This window comes from Bombus fervidus, chromosome 11 (assembly GCF_041682495.2).
Source record: "Bombus fervidus isolate BK054 chromosome 11, iyBomFerv1, whole genome shotgun sequence".
NCBI classification, from domain to species: domain Eukaryota; kingdom Metazoa; phylum Arthropoda; class Insecta; order Hymenoptera; family Apidae; genus Bombus; species Bombus fervidus.
The window spans coordinates 4,462,981-4,481,043 of NC_091527.1; the positions used below are offsets into that span (position 1 = coordinate 4,462,981).

Sequence of the window (18,063 nt, forward strand, 5' to 3'; positions counted from 1 at the left end):
CGTGTAAAAGAGAGCAAAACAAGGAGGGAGAGAGTATAAAACTTGGAAAGAGACGAAGGAGCGAAGCTGGAGAAAGACGGTCTTATCTAGAATTCGAAAGTCAAAGGGAGATCGAGATACGGAGAGACGAGGTAGGAGCGAGAGAAACTGAAAAGGAGAGCGCAAGGATAGCGTGCACGCTGGTATACGAGCGTATACGCGCCTCGGGGGAAAGAGACAGCGAAAGAAGAAGTGAAAGAGACAGGGAAGGGAGAAAAAGAGAGTAGAGCGGAGACAGGGCGTGGTCCAGCCTTGCTCTTACTTATAATTATATTTATTCGCGCAACGTACGCTCCTATAGCGATTGATATACGATCGCGTCGAGGTCTCGGCTTACCGCGACGTGGCCGCGTCTGTCGAAGACGTGGCCCCAGAAACGGGGAAGAGACGGGCAAGATGAAACGAACCTGGTGGTCGTCTTTTCGCTGAAAACTTTGGCACGGCGAACATGAATGACGGGACGCCGTTAAGAGTTCTCGTTGGCAATTCTGTGCGATTCGATTACTCGAAGGGGAGCCTCGCAGTGAGCAAAGTGAAATATTTGTAGAAATAGTGAACATTTTGTACTTCGGTGTGGCGTTGAAAGTGCTTTGTCACTGCCGCTAAATATGTACACCTGAATATTTTATATTCGATTACGAGGGCTTCTTTATATTTTCTATGAGGCAACAACACACGATTCTGCGTATCGCCTTGTTAGATCGCATTATCGCAGCATGAGGCGCGCACAGATCCATCGAATCGCACAGCGTCGTTAATACGATGATACGATACGAAATTGTACAGACGTAGCCGTAATCATCTACGCCAAATCCTAAAATTGTGTCAAATTTTCTGAAACGATGCAACCCATGCAATTAACTACTCGCTGTTAAAAATATAAAATCATCGTAATTCAACACAGCGTCTACAATTGAAAATTTCAAACGATAACTCGTCTGCATCATCCTACGACAAAAATTATCGAGGACAAAGAAAATTCGCGACATTCGGTAATAAAAAGCAGCGTCGTCAATGCAAAGTCACAAAAATTTCCTATCGTTCGACGCCACTAAACCGTAAACTGTCACGTTGAAGCGATGGTGCGTCATTGTTCACCATCGTCGCGAAGGAATTTAATGGAGGCGGCGAAACGCAGTCTCCGGAGACCTGTCATCGCCCCTTTCGAAAAACGCGAGAATCTGTGAGAGGAAAGAGCACGAGGTATTCACGGATACTCGTAAAAATCTTGGACACTGTCACCGGCGAGATAACGAGCGCCTTGACCTTTCCAGAAATTTTTTGATTTATCACCGCGAGACTTAATGCGAGGAGACGGATCGAAGGATACCGCCTCCGGCGCTCTCGATCTTTCTCCTCGTTTTCTTGCGTCTTTTCTGTTCTTCTTTTTTGCTTTGAATACACGAAAGAGAAATTGGACGCGTTTCTGAGAAATTGGAGCAAATGAGGACGAATTTTTCTATTTACGATCTCAAGATTCCGATTGCGACCAATTCGGCCTGGTTGACGAACATTTGCTAATTTATTCGTGCAATACGATCGATTCGTGAAATGAATTTTTCCGTTTGTAATTCCAATTAGAGTAGCGTAGTTTATAGTTGTAGTTCGTTAATCGTTATAATTACATTTGTTCGTGCAATCTGATCAATTTATCAATTGAATTTTTCTGAAAATTCCAAGTAATTTGATTCATTTGAGAAGAACGTAGTTTGTAGCAATTCGTTAATCGTTACAATTACATTTGTTCGTGCAACATGATCAATTCACGAATTAAACTCTTCCGAAGATGCTGGGTAATTCGATTCGTTTTAGAAGAAGTATGATATTTGATCCTTATATTTCCCTATTTTACAAAACAATGATAAAATTCCCTTCCTCGGATCTAGTCTCCAAAATCGTGCATCCTGTCATAAAATTCATATAGAACGAAGCTATGGCCAGTTGATCTAATTCAATTACATAAATCGATTGCATAACGTTAAAGCGCCAATTAAAAATCGGATCTGTCCCGGATCATTCCGTTTTGAAGAAAATCTCGCCGACTACGTTTTCCATACGACGTTTCCTCGTCTCTTATCTCGTTACAAAATTAAGACACTCTCGTAATTTACCGTTTTGCTACCGTGGTACGGAGCACGCGCGTTCGCGATAACGCACGTCGAAACTTTCTCTGGAACGCAAACGCGTCCTCCCCAGCCGTCTCGATATGCAAATCGCCGGCTGGAAACTTTCCGCGGAGCAAACGGACACCTCTTACGCAAGCTGTCCGCTTTTACTGCTCTTAGATTGCCTCCATTTGCAAAAGCTTCGTTTTTTCCTGTCAGTGATTCGAGCGAGATATTTCTGTTGGATGACCATGGACTCGTACGTGTATAACAGAATAAGCGATCCGAACGATAAATTTGGTACAGATCAGAGGATATGAACTCCCATTCGAACAACCGAAGTAACACTATTAGTAGAATCTTGTAAGATAAAACTTATTAACATCGATAGATGGAACGAGCTTGATAATAAAACAAACGAAACTTTATACGTGTGAATCTTGTAAATTATGAATGACTTCAATCGCGCTATTTCACATAAATTATAAAATTGTCAAATTGTAAAAAACGTATATAATTTTCTAGTTTCTGACTTCACTGGCATTATTGCTTGGTAAATTATTCAGCAGGAGATCCGCGATAAAAATGCCTGATGAATCACCCACCACTGGTGACACGCGGAGATATCGATGCACGTAGAGAGAATGTGTCATGCTCGCGAGCATCTATACAGATTGCGGTGTATGACCAAGAAGACAGAATATCCTGTACGAATCGTGACACTGATCATCGATTAACGATTATTCCATATATCATTATATATTTAGATATTTTCGATAGTTTAAATTCGCCAAATTTTTATAGTCAGAGACGTCTCTTCTAAATTTATTTCTATTCTCCTCGTGCAAATTCCAACTAGCTCACTGTTTCGAAAATCATTCTGAAATCGATCGGACAGTAAATCAACCGGTCGTTGTCCGGTAATGGCAAACGACGTAGACCTTTAACACGCGCGCGCACACACATACGCGCCTCGTGATAACTTACAGTGCGTCGTTACCTACTCAATAAGAGCGGACAGTTAACACGGTTTTGCTCGTTCGAGAACAAATTCGACAGACCTATTCGTGAAACGACATCGCATGATTTCGCGCCGTGGCGTTTCAAGCACATCCGTCGCGTCGTCTACGCGGCTACCACAGTGAAAAAGCAATGATCGACACGTGCAAACGTCCTAGGCGATTTCTACCTAGACCCGGCGTGGATCGCGCGAGAAAAAGTCGGAGAATTCCGCTCTCTTGCCTCGGGAACGAGCGATTCCCTTCGACGAGAATCCGCCGCTCGATCGCCGCTGCTTTTCAACGAACTCGTTTTTCTCCTGGCTACCACGACGAACAACGACGCGACGACCACGATGGAGGAACACGGCCAAGCGTGTCGTCTTGGCCAGCACATACCTTCGTTCGAGAAAGGAAGACAGAAAAGGGTTGGAGGGAGAAAGTAGCCGAAGAAAGACGCCAAAGAGGGAGAAAAAAAACAAGGGGGAGATTCGCGTCGTATACTGGCCGGCTAACCTTCCAGGTGGCACTCATATACAAATTATGGTAATGACCGATCGATTCCCTCTTCGTCGCTCTTTGTCTCCCCTATTTTTGCTCGTCGATGGGCTCGTCACCAATGGGTCTCTTTGGACCTATAGACTGTTCGCGTCCAATTGCTCGTGACACGGATGCCAAGCACCTTTATACCTTTGTTATTTTGATCCGTATTGTAACGCGATAGAAAGATCCGATGCGAAAGAAGCGTCTCTGCGAACACTTTCGTTAGATAGAAAGTTTAGGTGCATTTAGTGATCATTTCGTAGAATTGACAGGATGAAGTATTCATTGAACGTCCAAATTTGTCGCTGGGTTAGTCTGGGGAATAGTTTTACATATCTTCGGTTGGTTTGTTGATATATTTTAAAATGTTCTTTGTGTATCAGGTGCTACAAATTCTAATAATTCGTACATTTTTGTAATTCGTTAAACCTCTTAATTCTCATGATAATCGACCTCCGACTAAACGATATATTCAACATTACGAAGTAGAATGATTCGTCAGAAGCTGGCTACGAAATTATAACGAATGATAAACAAACGAAAATAAGAGTAAATAGTGCACGTGATACAAATAACAAATTATAATGTATTTCCAAATGGAATGCGAAGCGAAGTTTCCAAGTTTCCAAATGTTTACGTATAATAGAGTAAACTTAAAATTGTAGATAAATATTTGCGACTAATTAAAAGTGGAACTGCAAGGATTAAAAAGCGACAAATCTCGCATACGCCTGTATTATACACGATTAACCATTTGATAAAATACGATACCACCGTATCAATATTTTTTACCAACCATGAAAACTCTAAAAGTTCGTGAATATTTAAACGAAACTTTATATTTCACGTATATATATAATATGTATATTACATAGAAGATACGCGTATATATCATTTTGGAAAGAAAGAACGGAGACTCGGTGGCGAGCCGCAGGCTATCTTTGATATTTTAATCCGTTTCTCTCGAGTCTTGTACGTGGCGCGTTTCTTAAACGTGATACGACATCTAGACGTGCGGGCTGTCTGCCGCGCGAGGATTTCATATCACACGCGGTTAAATGTTAAGCGTTATTTCGCGCGTGAAACAGTTCCGTGTGTGTTGCGACGAAAATCGAGATATCGAGCCAGGTTATCTCGAGCCGCGACATTCACGAAACAACGTACATACTTATTTGTCGACAAACTGATTCGGTCGTTTGCTCGTTAGAGCTGTTCACGCTCGGCCTCATGAATATTTATCATCGCGAAATCCGCGTCGATACGATAGGATTCGAGATGATAGGATTGATTAGAAATCGAGAATTTTTGGCCCGTTCTTGTCGGAGTATATTCGCTGGTGAGAAATGAAAAAGAAGGAATACGGTGGAAAGTGCGATGAACGCGTGTCTCGGCTTATTTTCTCGATTTTTCGCTTAAACGGGCCATCGAAATTTGCATAATTCGAGGAGAGAGAAACTTGAATTTCGCGTGCGATATTAAAAGCCTTGATTAAAGAGCAAAAGACAGAAAATGAAATTTTGTAATCTTTTAATATACGTACTTAAAGACTCACGTGATTGTTGAAACTGGATAATTAGGCTCTTTTAAGTCCTCTGAACAGGTTGCCGCTTCCAGATTTCCAATCCTGTGACACAGAAAATTATTATTTATCGTTATTTCGTCTTTATTAAACGGCGTGATCAAGTCATTAAAGAAAGGAAGAGAACGAAATATACATTTTTATGTGCACGAGAGCAATTTAACTTTTGCTTAATTCGCCATAAAACGCTTCGCGTTTATTCTCGTATTTCGTATCGTCCACTTCCCCTTCCACTCTCCGCTATCTCCTTTCTACTTTCCTTTCCACTTTTCTTCCCCTATCTGTTATTTTCTTTTAGATATAAATTTCTTACACTTGTAACGCAAATATAACGATGTCCTACTAAATATACACGAGAGCCATTCGAATCTTTAATACAACCTAACTTTACGTATATCCTTGCATTTCATATATCTCATTCCCGCCCTTCTCTCGTATTCTTCGCTTTTTTCTTCCCAGAAACATGGAAATTTGCATTACACACGTATGTTAAAATCTATTACCGTATCCAACCAATATAATCTCGCGCGTTGGCAGCTTAATTTATCAATCAAAGGTCGATCGAATCGTACCGTCATTTCACTCCACCTGTTCGCGATCTATTCCACGAAACGCTTCTACATATTCAGCAATACACGATGGAATAAACTTCTGCAACGGAGACGATCGCATAGAAACGTTTCACCTGCGAACGTTCACTTCGATATTGAAGTGTCGATAGCGGCGGAAAGAGTCGCACGTGCTTCGATCGTTTCGCGGACTTATCGCGCGTAGCTGCGTATCGCACGCGCGGTCAACGAAAAGGTCAGCGGCGCGTTGATGCGCGGATGGTTAGCGTGAAATGGAAAAAACGTTGGACGCGGATAATTTCGAAAGGTTTCGCGGCGTAACCGCGGACAGGCGATAAAAATTCTTGATATACTGGCCGAGAGGCCTTTGGAGAACGCGTTTGAAACGATCGGTCACTCGAGAGATACTCTGATCACCAGGCGCGTGGATGGCTCGTGCAATTGCTTGAAATGTCACTTTGCCGAGGATCGTAGAATTTAATTGATCTCTGTATCTCTCGATTTGCCGCCGTATTACCGCGCGATAATGTTTGATACGAGTTTTGTCTACCTATAAACAGGAAAAGCTCGTAAACACCTATCGTGAATATATTATGCACGTTGTAAATAATATTTTGAATTTTCGTTAACGTCGTTATGAATGTATCGGTGGAGTTTGAAATTAGTTTATAATAATGATACTTAGCGCAAATATATGTACATAGAGCGGTTAAATAGAATAAGATACTAACCTGGATATTTAACTTTGGTAAGCGGCTGCCAGCGTGTTCTTGAATATATTAGAAAATGACAGTGATTGTATCAAGTGACTTGAAGTTTAAGCTACGTGTGCTATCAATTATACGGTCCAAATTGATTATAGCTCAGTCGTTGTAAGAAGGTGAAAAATCGGGAAACTGGCTTGCGTGAAGGCACACAAGAATTGTAACTAATAATTATGATTGACCAAACTGTTGCAACTAATAATCGACTCAGTCCACTAACTTTCTGAATAAATTGACATACGTCAAATTACCATAATGATCCAATACGAACGACATGACAGTCCAATTTAGGCAACTACTCTTCTATTTCCGTCCCCTTCGAAACTGCTTCTTTTTACAGAAATGTTAATTCAATTATAAACACATTTTGATCGAGAAACACGATAATTTTCCTACGTTAATTACAGTGCGGATGGCACCTGACGCGACGCGTCATATCCCTGATATCAGAAAATAGATTAATTCGTTGAAAAATACGCGGAACGTTGCGGTGCACGCGGCCGATTAATCTGTCACGATAATTCTTCCATAGCCGGCCGTAAAATAAATAATTCTTGGCAAATGAGAAAGAAACGGACAAAACAAATTCTGCGCAACACGCGATTGCAAATCATCGGATCGATTATCACGGTGCGTGCAACCGAACGACAAACAAGGGGCTTTCGTGCCGGCCAATGGTAGACGGTATCGCACTGTAATCTGTTCCACGTTGTCAATATTTAACAGAGCCCCGCAGATTTATCTGCACGAACTGCCTTTCTTGACCACACGTTAAAACCATACGAAACGACACGATCGTACTTACTCTTTCCTTTTTTCACTTTTTCATAAAGTATATTTTTCCCCGCCATCGAACGAGAGAGAACCGTTCTGAAAGGATACACGTGGATGGATAAGGAGACGAGAGTCGCCAGTTATCAGATGACGGTGGACAAAAAGATGGCATGATGTAATGCAATTGGTAAGCAGATTGTATTGAGCGTACGCGCATATAGATTGATATGGCGATAAGGCGATCGTTGGTAGCGAGGAGAAGGCCATTAAAGAAACAAATAGCGAAGGGTGTGCTCGGAATGAAGGAAGAGGCGTGTAAAATAGGCCGAGACAGGTAAATCGCTCGAGAAAATAGATAACGTATCGCGAGAGGTGTTTGAACAACCTTTCCTTTCTCTGCGCTTCATTTCTTTGTTTCTTCCTCTTGTATTTTTTTTTTTTTTTTTTTCGATGGATTAATTACAGTGTTTCATAGTATCGAGTGTTCCTGCCACCTTTCGCTGCTTTACGAAGGGAAATTCGTGGTTTACAGTTGAATTGCTTCGTTTACAGGTGAGTTTGCTTTTACTTCACTTCCCCTCCATTTCCTCTCTCATCGGTTCTCTGTTGTTGCATTTTTTTTCCTTTTTTTCTTTTTTTTTTTTTTTTTTTTTAGTTGGATCAATTATGGTTAGACCGCAACGTCTATACAAATTTATATTTTAACGAACCAAATTAAGGAAACAAAATATCAACTGAGATTTGTTTCATCCTCTGAATATCGTAACGGGTCTTTTACTTTAGATATTTCATACATTTTTGCATGTTCTGCGGCTGCACATTTTTGCATGTTCTGTGGCTGCACATTTTTGCATGTTCTGTGGCTGCACGTTTTTGCGCACTCGTGTTTCTTACAAATGCATAAATATCAAAAAAGGAGAACACAGAACAGAATAGAATTTCTCAATTTATAGTCTCCCGTTCTTCCTTCCCCTTATTTTTCTGTCCTTTTGTTTTTAATTGGATTAATTGCGTTATTTCGTAACGTCGAACAGCGCCATTAATTAACTAATGAAGAGGAGGATTTGTTAAGTTATAAATCAATTCGTTCTTTTTTTTCAGTATTTATTAAGAAAGTAATAACGAATTTAGAGAAGCGTCCCGTTATATCGATCTTTACCGAGATCCTCCTCGTACATGTAATATCAGCCTTCGTAGATTGACGTTAAATAACGCGACGCTCCTCCTCATCCAGCTTTATTGCTCATCGACGGGATTTCACTGAAACTACTAATAGATACGGCACATCAATTTAATCGAACCGCTATACGGCTTCTATAATCTTCCCTTCAGAACCCGGCAATATTATCATGGGCTACTTATAACCTAGAAATATTAAAAACAACCTATAATTTCAACGAAACATAAATAAATGAAAGGAAACACAAAATATGGAATTTATTGGCAATTCGAATAAATACTTTCGTTTCAGACATTGTCGATGATATGGCGAAAATTTCGAAAGTTTTCCGTGAAATGGCCCTTAAAATAATCAAAGATATCAAACGAATTAAAGATATTAAACTCCTTATTCTTTAGAATCACGCTGTTCTGCATAGTTTAGACAGAGCATTTACGTTCATGACACTTAAGTAAAATCAGAAATATTCGAAATAAGACGAAAATTGAGAATTAAAAAGCTGTACACTGATAATACTATATCAGAAGCCTCGTTTTGGAAAAAAATCAAATTCATAAGCTTGTCAAATGTATATGTGTATTTGACTGTAATGATATACACGATTAAAAAGGTGTAATTAAAATATCAGCAAAGAGAAGCTGAAGTTCAACGAAATTCCACAAAGACAAACTGTATTCTTCCCGCTACGGGTGCTACGTAGTTGCCAAACGTCCAATATCATCTTTCTAAGGATCGCAAGATCTTGATAATTCTGCCGAAAATGACGCCGATTATTCTCTCTTAATAATCGTTTAGCTTCCCCGGGGTGAAATGAAATCACTTCGGATCGCGACAGACGCCAGGATGATCGCGCGTGCGCGGTCAATCGTCGCGGGAACGTTTAATTGGCTGGACGCAAACGAGCCAAGGCTCGTGCGTTCGCCGCCCTGATCGCATAACCGTCCGGGCACAATGATCGTTTTCCCCCGGGGACATTCTGCGTTTAATGTTCGACGCGATCCGCGCCGTTCGTAGATCGTAAGCGAGCCGCAATGATCGTCGCCATTCCGCGAACAGATTCGCCTTAATGGCCCCGTGATCCGCTGGCATGCGATAATTAAGCCCGAGCGTTCGTCTCTGTCGCGCCTACCCGATACAACCGAAATAATTGTTCCATCGTTCGTTTGGCAAGGATGTGGACGTGAATCGATTAGACGGTGGAATGTGAAGGGAAGGAAGATTTGTTCGGCCGAATTTATCGTGGGTCATATCGCAAGCTGCTATTTTGTGTGACACTTGGTATTTAGTTCGGAGTAATATGTCTATCCTGGTAGGCTTTTAGCAGGGATTGATAGAGAACCTGCAACTTTTTAGGGTGACAGAGATATTATTTTAAGTAGCGGCTATATTATTTTGATATTTTAACTTGTAACGCTATAATTGTAGATGGCAATTATTAGTATTTAAGTAGCGGATAGTTAGAGAAATATGCGAGGTATTTTTTTATTTAGACGTCAGCTTCGTCTTTCACCTGTAATGATTATAAATCAAATTTTCGTACGCAGATATTCGGAGAAATTTTTTAATGTTCCGATAGACTTCCTCTTGTCATCATCGAACTCCAATAGTCACTTTAATAGTTTTATGTATCAACTTGATTTAATTTCAAAAGAACGAGCTTTATTCGGGGAAGTAAATTTATTTGGGAAAAATTCGATCGATGTTTGCATATAAATATACGAGATGTGGATGTATAAATGCAAATTGAATTAAGTCTAAAATATTTCAAGGATGCCGCGTAAACGTACATATTATTCAGAGACTCTAGAAAACAGCGTGGTTCTAGTAATTCATTTTAATACACGTTATACCACGAGTCTGATAAACTATCAACGCTACAATCCAACTTATTTAATGCGACTTCTCATATTTTTATCCGCATTTCACGAGATACCAGGTATAATAATCTCGACGTTTATGACACGAGCACGCACAAATCTCGACTGCCCTATCGAAGAATAAAACCGAGCGAAAGCCTCGTTAACATTTCAATTACGCAATCCATTATATTCGATTTGTATCAAGCCAAAGCTCCTTAGACAAGTTCGACTTTTACAATGCACTGGAGTAGATAACATTCCACCGATATCAACGGTATAAACTTAATCCGGCATCCAACGAGCACGCAGCTTCCGTGCGTGGAAAACGCAGTGGCTGACGTCAATTTAATAAGCAGCGTCTAAAAGGCGATCGGCTGCCTTTGGCAGATTTATTGCGGCGATCGATAAATTAGCATTGCCACGGTTTCGATCGCGCGAATCTATTTTCGATACGGTCCTAAATCACTTATACGAGGTAGCAGACGTTGAATAAGTCGATATCATCGTCGATACGTGGGTGAAATTTATCTCGTGTTCGGTCGACCGCCGCACTGGTACCAACTGGTTCACAGGAAAGTTCTCCTCTTCGCCTCGATAACGCGATAACAGGGAAGCCGAGGGTAAATGTAATTACGTAATATTTATATGCCATCGTTCTCGTACGAAGCACACAAGCAGCACGAAATATTTCGTGTATTACTATTAATTCCGGATGTTATGCTAGTCTTCTTGAGACGATAAGACGGCCATGGGACCAGTTTGTCGTTGGTGAAAATACGTTGGTTTGACGATAAACTCGAACACCCGGCCAGCACCGTGTCACAGGAAACACCGTAATAAAACCGACGGTATGCTTCGATAACGATTATTAATGAGCTCGACTAATTGTCGCGGTAAACGGATCGAAGGCGGTTCGATATGCTCCCTCGACCGTGCAGCGATTATGGAATAAAATTAGATTTTACATGCTGGAGTTGTCGCCATGCTCTATGAATTATATCCACCTATACATAATTTTACTGGCGATAGGTAATTCACGGTAAACCTTCGTCTTTTAGTTTTGACCATTTTGATCGGCTACCTGGTGGCTTTAGGTTAGATGGAAGAGGTCAGTGATCCATTACTCTGATTTTATATTGGTTTTATCCTGAGTAAGCGAATTATCAGAGATCTAATCGTTCGCTGCTATACAATATTTTGTCAGTATATAGTATGTGTTCAAAGCGTACGCGGCAGTCAAAATGTCACATAAATTATCGCTGAGAATTGCATCGCTTTCTACGCTTCGATATAAGCATCTCATAACGACTCGATCGCTTCTATATCGTTAGCTAGTACTTTTACCGAAGTTCAGCCTACGCAACACTACGGGGTTCTCTTTCCTGTATCGAAACCATGGAAATTATACTTGGGAATCGTTGAACGATAAAAGAAGAAACCTGAAAAGGACACCATAAGAGGAATCTAAGAAACAGAACCTATATCTGCGAAACGTCTTACGCTCCAGCTTTCTCCAACTATGCAATCCAATATCCTACCCCTACAAAATTTTAATTTATAACTGCGATGCGTTACTCATCTCGTCTTTGTCATATGAAAATAAGAAACCTAAACGACAAATATCGTATGTAAATGTAGGGCCACGTAGATATCACCGAGTGATATTCTCTAAACGAAATGAAAATCTCGTATAATGAAACTACTGCGAACTAAGGTCTACTTCTGCAAAGATTAAGAAAACCTCGTATCAAGAAAACACCGCATAACCTGTATCTTTCCATCAAAATAAGGAACCTAAAGTGCAAGTATCGTACAACCAGCGTCACATAGAACTGGCGAAGAGGATGTTCGAATAAATTCACACCTCTTCGCGGCTAGCAAAGCCATTCCGCTAACTCGTCGCCGAGCTGAAAGAGGGTAATCGCGAGCAGTTACAGACTGGTTCCTGTCGCGAATCCCGCTGCAACGCGGGCAAACGCGATCGTCGATGGATATCTCGGTCGTTCCATGCGAGAGCTGATTCGTTTTAATGTTCGCCACTCGTCGATGGCCGGGTCCCATTAAAATCTGTGCGCGCGCTATCCCAGCCTAACTCTCCCGTTTGCCTTTTCCATGCTTCCTCCGTGCTCGAATCGCCGATTAAGCCCAAGGAAACCGAGTGTTTCGCGCTATTACGCATCGCGTATACCGCGATTAACCTGAAACGCTGGTTTTACCCGATCCAGGTTCGATACTATTTCGATTTTACTGGCGTCGAAACGGCGTAGCGAAGTCACCGAGGATCGATTAATAAGCAACCGGTTGATTATGGGAATCGAACCGCGTGGGCGGATCCCAGGCAACGCGGAGCTCGTTTGCAACGTTTCGTTTTCAATTTATGTCGATATTCGAGCAGCCCGATGCCCCTGAGACGCTTTATGGTAGTGGAGATTCTGCGCTGTTTCCGATGGAAATCCATGGGAATGCTCGAGTTAGAACTGCGCGCTTGGGAATTCAAAGTTCCATCGGCCGATTCCATTCGATGTTATTGTAGCGAGAATTACCCTGCCTCTCTTCGTTTCGCTACTCTTCGATCTGCCTGGAATTACCAGCGGCCGTATTACATACAGAAGATTTGTACGGCAGTTTCACGACGAGCTGTGCGCATAGCCCCGCTCTGTTCAACAGGCAATTACTCCATCGATTATCGTACAACTTCTCACGAGCATGTTAACTAAAACTACCCGACATGGAAGACGAAACGAAACGATCAACCTAAATAAAATACTTGACTTGCAGAAGTAATTACGTCCGTCGATCTGTGAGATACATTTTGACCAGGCTACGACGGGCAACTAGTTGCGTAGCAAGTAGAGAAAATGAATTATGAAACATGAATCTAATGTCTCGTTCGAATTGGTCACGTTACTAAGATTCACGTTAGAGCTTGAATAACCTGATTTCAAGTGCATGCATAATGCAGGAAGGAGATACGCGTATGTGAAATTTAATGTTGATTACAGCATTAATTATATTGTTATATGTGTATATTCCATACGTATATTCTTTTGTTCGTTGTATTTATTTTAATTAATATTCATTCTATTATTATAATAATGGTAACTGTTGCCCTTTCGAATCAAACAAATGACAAGTTTCATCCTATTAAAAAGATTTCAAGTTGTTTAAACTTATGTATTCTCTGTCGAAAGTTCGGACCACTGTTTTCTCTTTGTACAAAAAAATCACTGCCACGATAGAATATGCAGAAAATTGATGAAAATTCTAATTTATTCTTTGAATGCGATTAATTACAGTTACTGTTAAGGTTATTGGATGTATGTGAATACAAAGGAACGCGTGGATAAATTCTAAGGTAGAAAAAAAATATATATATATATATTTATATTAAAGTAAAAGTACAAAGTTTGGAATACAATATGAGCTGGTCCAGATCCGCACGCTAGCAGCGTTACCCTATGACTGAAAAACCCTGAAGCCAACGTTGCATGTGTAGCGAATATGGTTTGCCTTCGTCGCAGTCTTTTGTCTATGCGCTGTCGAAGGCTTCAGTGTTTGAGAAAACGAAAGATCAGATGTAGAGTTTTCTTAGAAGTGGCGACCACTTCAACAGTTACGAATAATTTATTCGAATATCAATAAATTATTCGTATGCAGGTAACTTGGACAAAGCTTCATCGCGAGGCGCATCTCGGCCAACAGATAAGTCCGGCAACAATCTTCGGTGAAACAATAAATAAAAGCACGAACAGAAACGACACTTATCGTTTATCGACGCTCCAGCTACCGGTCGTTCTACGATTTTTCACGGACTCATGTCCTCTTATCGACTGTTACATCTCGAACGCTGTATGTTCAAGCGTGTATCGCAGATAATTTCGAGTTTTTGCGCGGGACGACTTAGTGGGTGTCGGGCGTGGGGCAGAAGCAAAAAAAGCATCGATCGGTTTATCGTGTCTACGCGTTAGACGTCGCTCGTTCCGCGTGAAATGTTGCCACACCAGGTAACCGAATAGTCTCGTTTGATTTCAGGTGCCGGTAGTGAGAGCGGAAAACGCCGACCTCGCTCGTTTACTACACGTATTTCGTAGCGAATGTGAAATCTTGACACGTCGAGCAGATTGGTTCGATTGACCCGCGGAATGCACCTTACGAACCGAATTGACGCGGGGAATGATAGAGTCGACGTATGAATTTAACATTTTTCCACAGGGTGATGCCCCGTGTTGGAAATTGGTTCAGTCATTATCAAACAAAAATGTATTGGCAGCCAACGAGACACGAAGATAGGGAAAATTATTGCAGGTTAATGGAGATACGCAAAATTTAATAAAACCGTAAGATTGTTGAGGAGAATTGGCTGCGTACTTCTTTTCGAACAATTGACGAGTCTAGCGATCATAAAACTCTTTTGTCGTTTTGTCGATCGTTTGTCTCCTTAGCGATAAGGAATACGCATAAATGTTATTTTATTAAAGATTATAAGCACACAAAAAAGAAGTCAAATTTTGAAAGACGAAGAGTTTGTTTATTGGTAAATAGTAAAGTAATATTCTACTCGTAGCTTTCTATTACAAAATCGTTTCCTGAAACGTGTATGAACGCAATTACTTGTAAAAGAAAAATATCCGAGGAGAATTAGCGTTACTGTCCTAACAAATCGGTGCGCAAAGCTTTGGCTGTTCCGGCTGTAGACAGGACCCTCAGAAAAATCTGCTAAATAATTTTCGTTTTCCAATGGCTGGCTTCGAAAGTGTTCCGCTTTTCAGACTAATTGCTGCGGGGCATTCGGCCGGAAAACGACACGTCTCGCGAAAAATTGCGCAATTTCGCACGACCGTCCGTCGAAATTCGATCGGTGGCGCACGTTGCGCAACACGATATAATTCATTCACGGTACATTTCTCTTGGATGATGTGGTTATTTTTGTCTTCCCACTTCTATTTTTTTTCTTTTTTTTTTCCTTCTCAGTTAGTTCGACCATTTTGTACGTTGGACATACGTGGAAATTAAGAACGCAAGCATGTATACGACACGGACTATTTAATGTATTAATGTTTTCCGGATTTTCGAGGCGAGTCCCCGAAAGGTTTAGAAGAAGTTTTCCGCAATTAGCTTGCAAGAAACGTTTTAATGGAAGTGGACAGATCTTTGCGAGCGTATTTAATATCGGAATGTAACATGGTAATTAGAAGAGATTATGCAACGCAGCTCGATGTAAATTATTATAAGGGTACGTGACGATAACGTGCAAATATCAATTTCTATTGACAGGAAAAAGTTGTTTGGTTTTTCAGGACGATTTAGAGATCTGTTCCTTGTGCGAGATTTATATAAGGATATATTAAAATATGTATTCTATTACGTTAATTTTATAATAAATAAGCGATAACGATAGTGATAATAGACATAATTTTATATGATGTATTTATTACGCTACGTTTCTTGTAACATTTTCAAAACATCTTACGATCGATATAATAGATAGACATGAACAATGATATAGATAATTGACAAGTTTCAAACAGCTTTGAACATTTCCTATGCTTCTGTTTCTTATACTTTGATCAGTTTTGTATTATTTAAATAGTATACATGTACATACATACACTCAAGATATCAACTAACCAGACTAGGAAATTCAACAGAATTAAAAATAAAATCCACCCTTCAACCATTTCTTTTCTCAAACTCGTTCATCCAAGATTCCGGTGAAAACTCCATTTTATCTCGATCTGTCCCGAAAAGAAGAGACCGACTAAGCGCGGCCATTTAAATTCGAGCCACGTTTCGAACTAAACTTCCTCCCATCCCCGCGCCAGAAATTCGAACTCACGTCAGTACGAAGACGCGCGCTACTTTGGAAGAGAAAGAAATTATACGAGGAAGAACGCGAGGATTTTCGATCAAAACCAGCAGAAAAGGAATCAGATCAAAGGGGAGAAAATTAAATGACGTTAAAGCGAACTTACGATTATTGTACGAGTGTAAATAGCCGAGGCAAGCAAACGAAATAATTTTCAAAAGCTAAAGAAAGAAAATTAAATAATTTTAAATGTCCAGGGGAAGAAAATTAATTGATCTTAAATGTCTAAGGGAAGCGAATTGAGTAATTTTAAATGTCTAAATAACGAAACCAAATAAAAAAAGAGAGAGAGAGAGAACGAGAGGGGGAAGAAACTGGTGAGCAATAAAAGAGCATGGTTTGACATTACTGTCGCTGCGTACGCGAGGGGATACTCGTTTACTCGAGAATATCTGCGGTAGATCTCTCTTTCTCGCCGCGGTCCCTGGTCAGATACGATTGCCGGCCAGGCCCTTTTATTTACAACGACAATGACAAACGTAACGACAATTCACGGTTATACGCGGGCTGGCCGCGTCGCACGGACATAACGTGCGACGTCGTTTTTATGAAGCGCGGCAAGAATTCGAAAGGAGAGCCGATAAATCGTCCGAAGCGCTTCAACCGCGACGCGTGTAATCCCTGTTCCGTCTCGTGTGTTCGTTCGACTAAACCGCCCCGCCTTTCTACCTCGATCTCTTGCTCGCTCAACTCGTCGTGAAGAAGCTTCGCGGGTATCTTCGTAAAGCGTCACACGATTGTGTAAGTGGAAAAGTAATTCGAGCGAGAGAAAATGCCCGATAACGTCGTTCGATACGATTTCCGATCAAGATTGCCGATGATTTCTATCGAGAGGAATTTCACGTTACTGGATTTCTAAACTCTTTCGAGATTGAAATCGCGGACAGTATTTTTGCTGCCAACACCTGAAATTATTTTATGTTAATGTAATACGTTATGACATGTTATATGTAGCGTGGAATAGATACGATATACTCTTGGAAAATTCACAAGTTGCACAAACGTATTCGTTATAGAACAATGTGAGATGCTCAGGGAAAAGAATGGTATCCACTAGTCAGAAAATCTTTAACGTGGAAAGCAATGGAAAAGTATATTAAGTTTTGAAAAAACAAACTTTCAGAATGTTATAGGATAATGAGAAGGACAAAGAGAAAGTGATATTTAGAGGCAATAGAGCGTTCGATTAAAGAAACGTATGGTTAAAATTTATGTTTGACGAGTTGCAAGAAAGCTGTCTAAAAAAATGTAAATTGAACATTCTAATGCTTGGCGTACGTGTACTTTCAGAGAATATTTAGATAAGAATATTGTAAGAAGTTTTTTTTAATTGATTCCCTAATGGATCGTAATATATTCTAATAAGACTTGACGATAGCGGTGTTTCGCGATACGTCTGACCAGTAACAGGCGCTTACTACTTACGACCGCTGAATCAACATCAAATAATTCGTCGCTAACGGGGAAACTACACGACCACTTTCGCTAAGCACGATCAGGAAATAAAACTTTAACGTGCACGATATGCCGTCTATACTTTGGCATTTAATTTTCCTATCTTTATTCGATAGACACACGAACGCATCGTGGAACGATAAAAATAACCTACCGATCCGAATCTAGGCGTTAAGCGGTTGAGGTTTCATTAGACGTAACGATACCGTGGAAATGTCTCCGATGTAATTACCATAGCGAAGTCGTACTTAAGACGAGTAAAATTTTATACGACAAGTCAACGATGTTAACTAATGCAGGAAGTGTCGTTGGGTTCGTTAACGAAACCTGAT

At 40.6% G+C, this 18,063-nt stretch overlaps 2 protein-coding genes across 6 annotated transcripts in view; one reads left to right on the forward strand and one right to left on the reverse strand.

Annotated features, from left to right (window-relative positions):
- Chn (zinc finger transcriptional factor charlatan) overlaps window positions 1–18,063 on the reverse strand; it is a 266,952-nt gene that overhangs the window by 167,958 nt on the left and 80,931 nt on the right. Inside the window, exon 2 of the mRNA XM_072013020.1 lies at window positions 5,226–5,309. The gene's annotated coding sequence lies outside the window, so the exon portion shown is untranslated. The remainder of the gene's footprint in view (window positions 1–5,225; window positions 5,310–18,063) is intronic.
- Window positions 1–18,063, forward strand: part of Grh (grainy head) — a 162,750-nt gene that overhangs the window by 52,283 nt on the left and 92,404 nt on the right. The gene's annotated exons all lie outside the window — the stretch shown is intronic.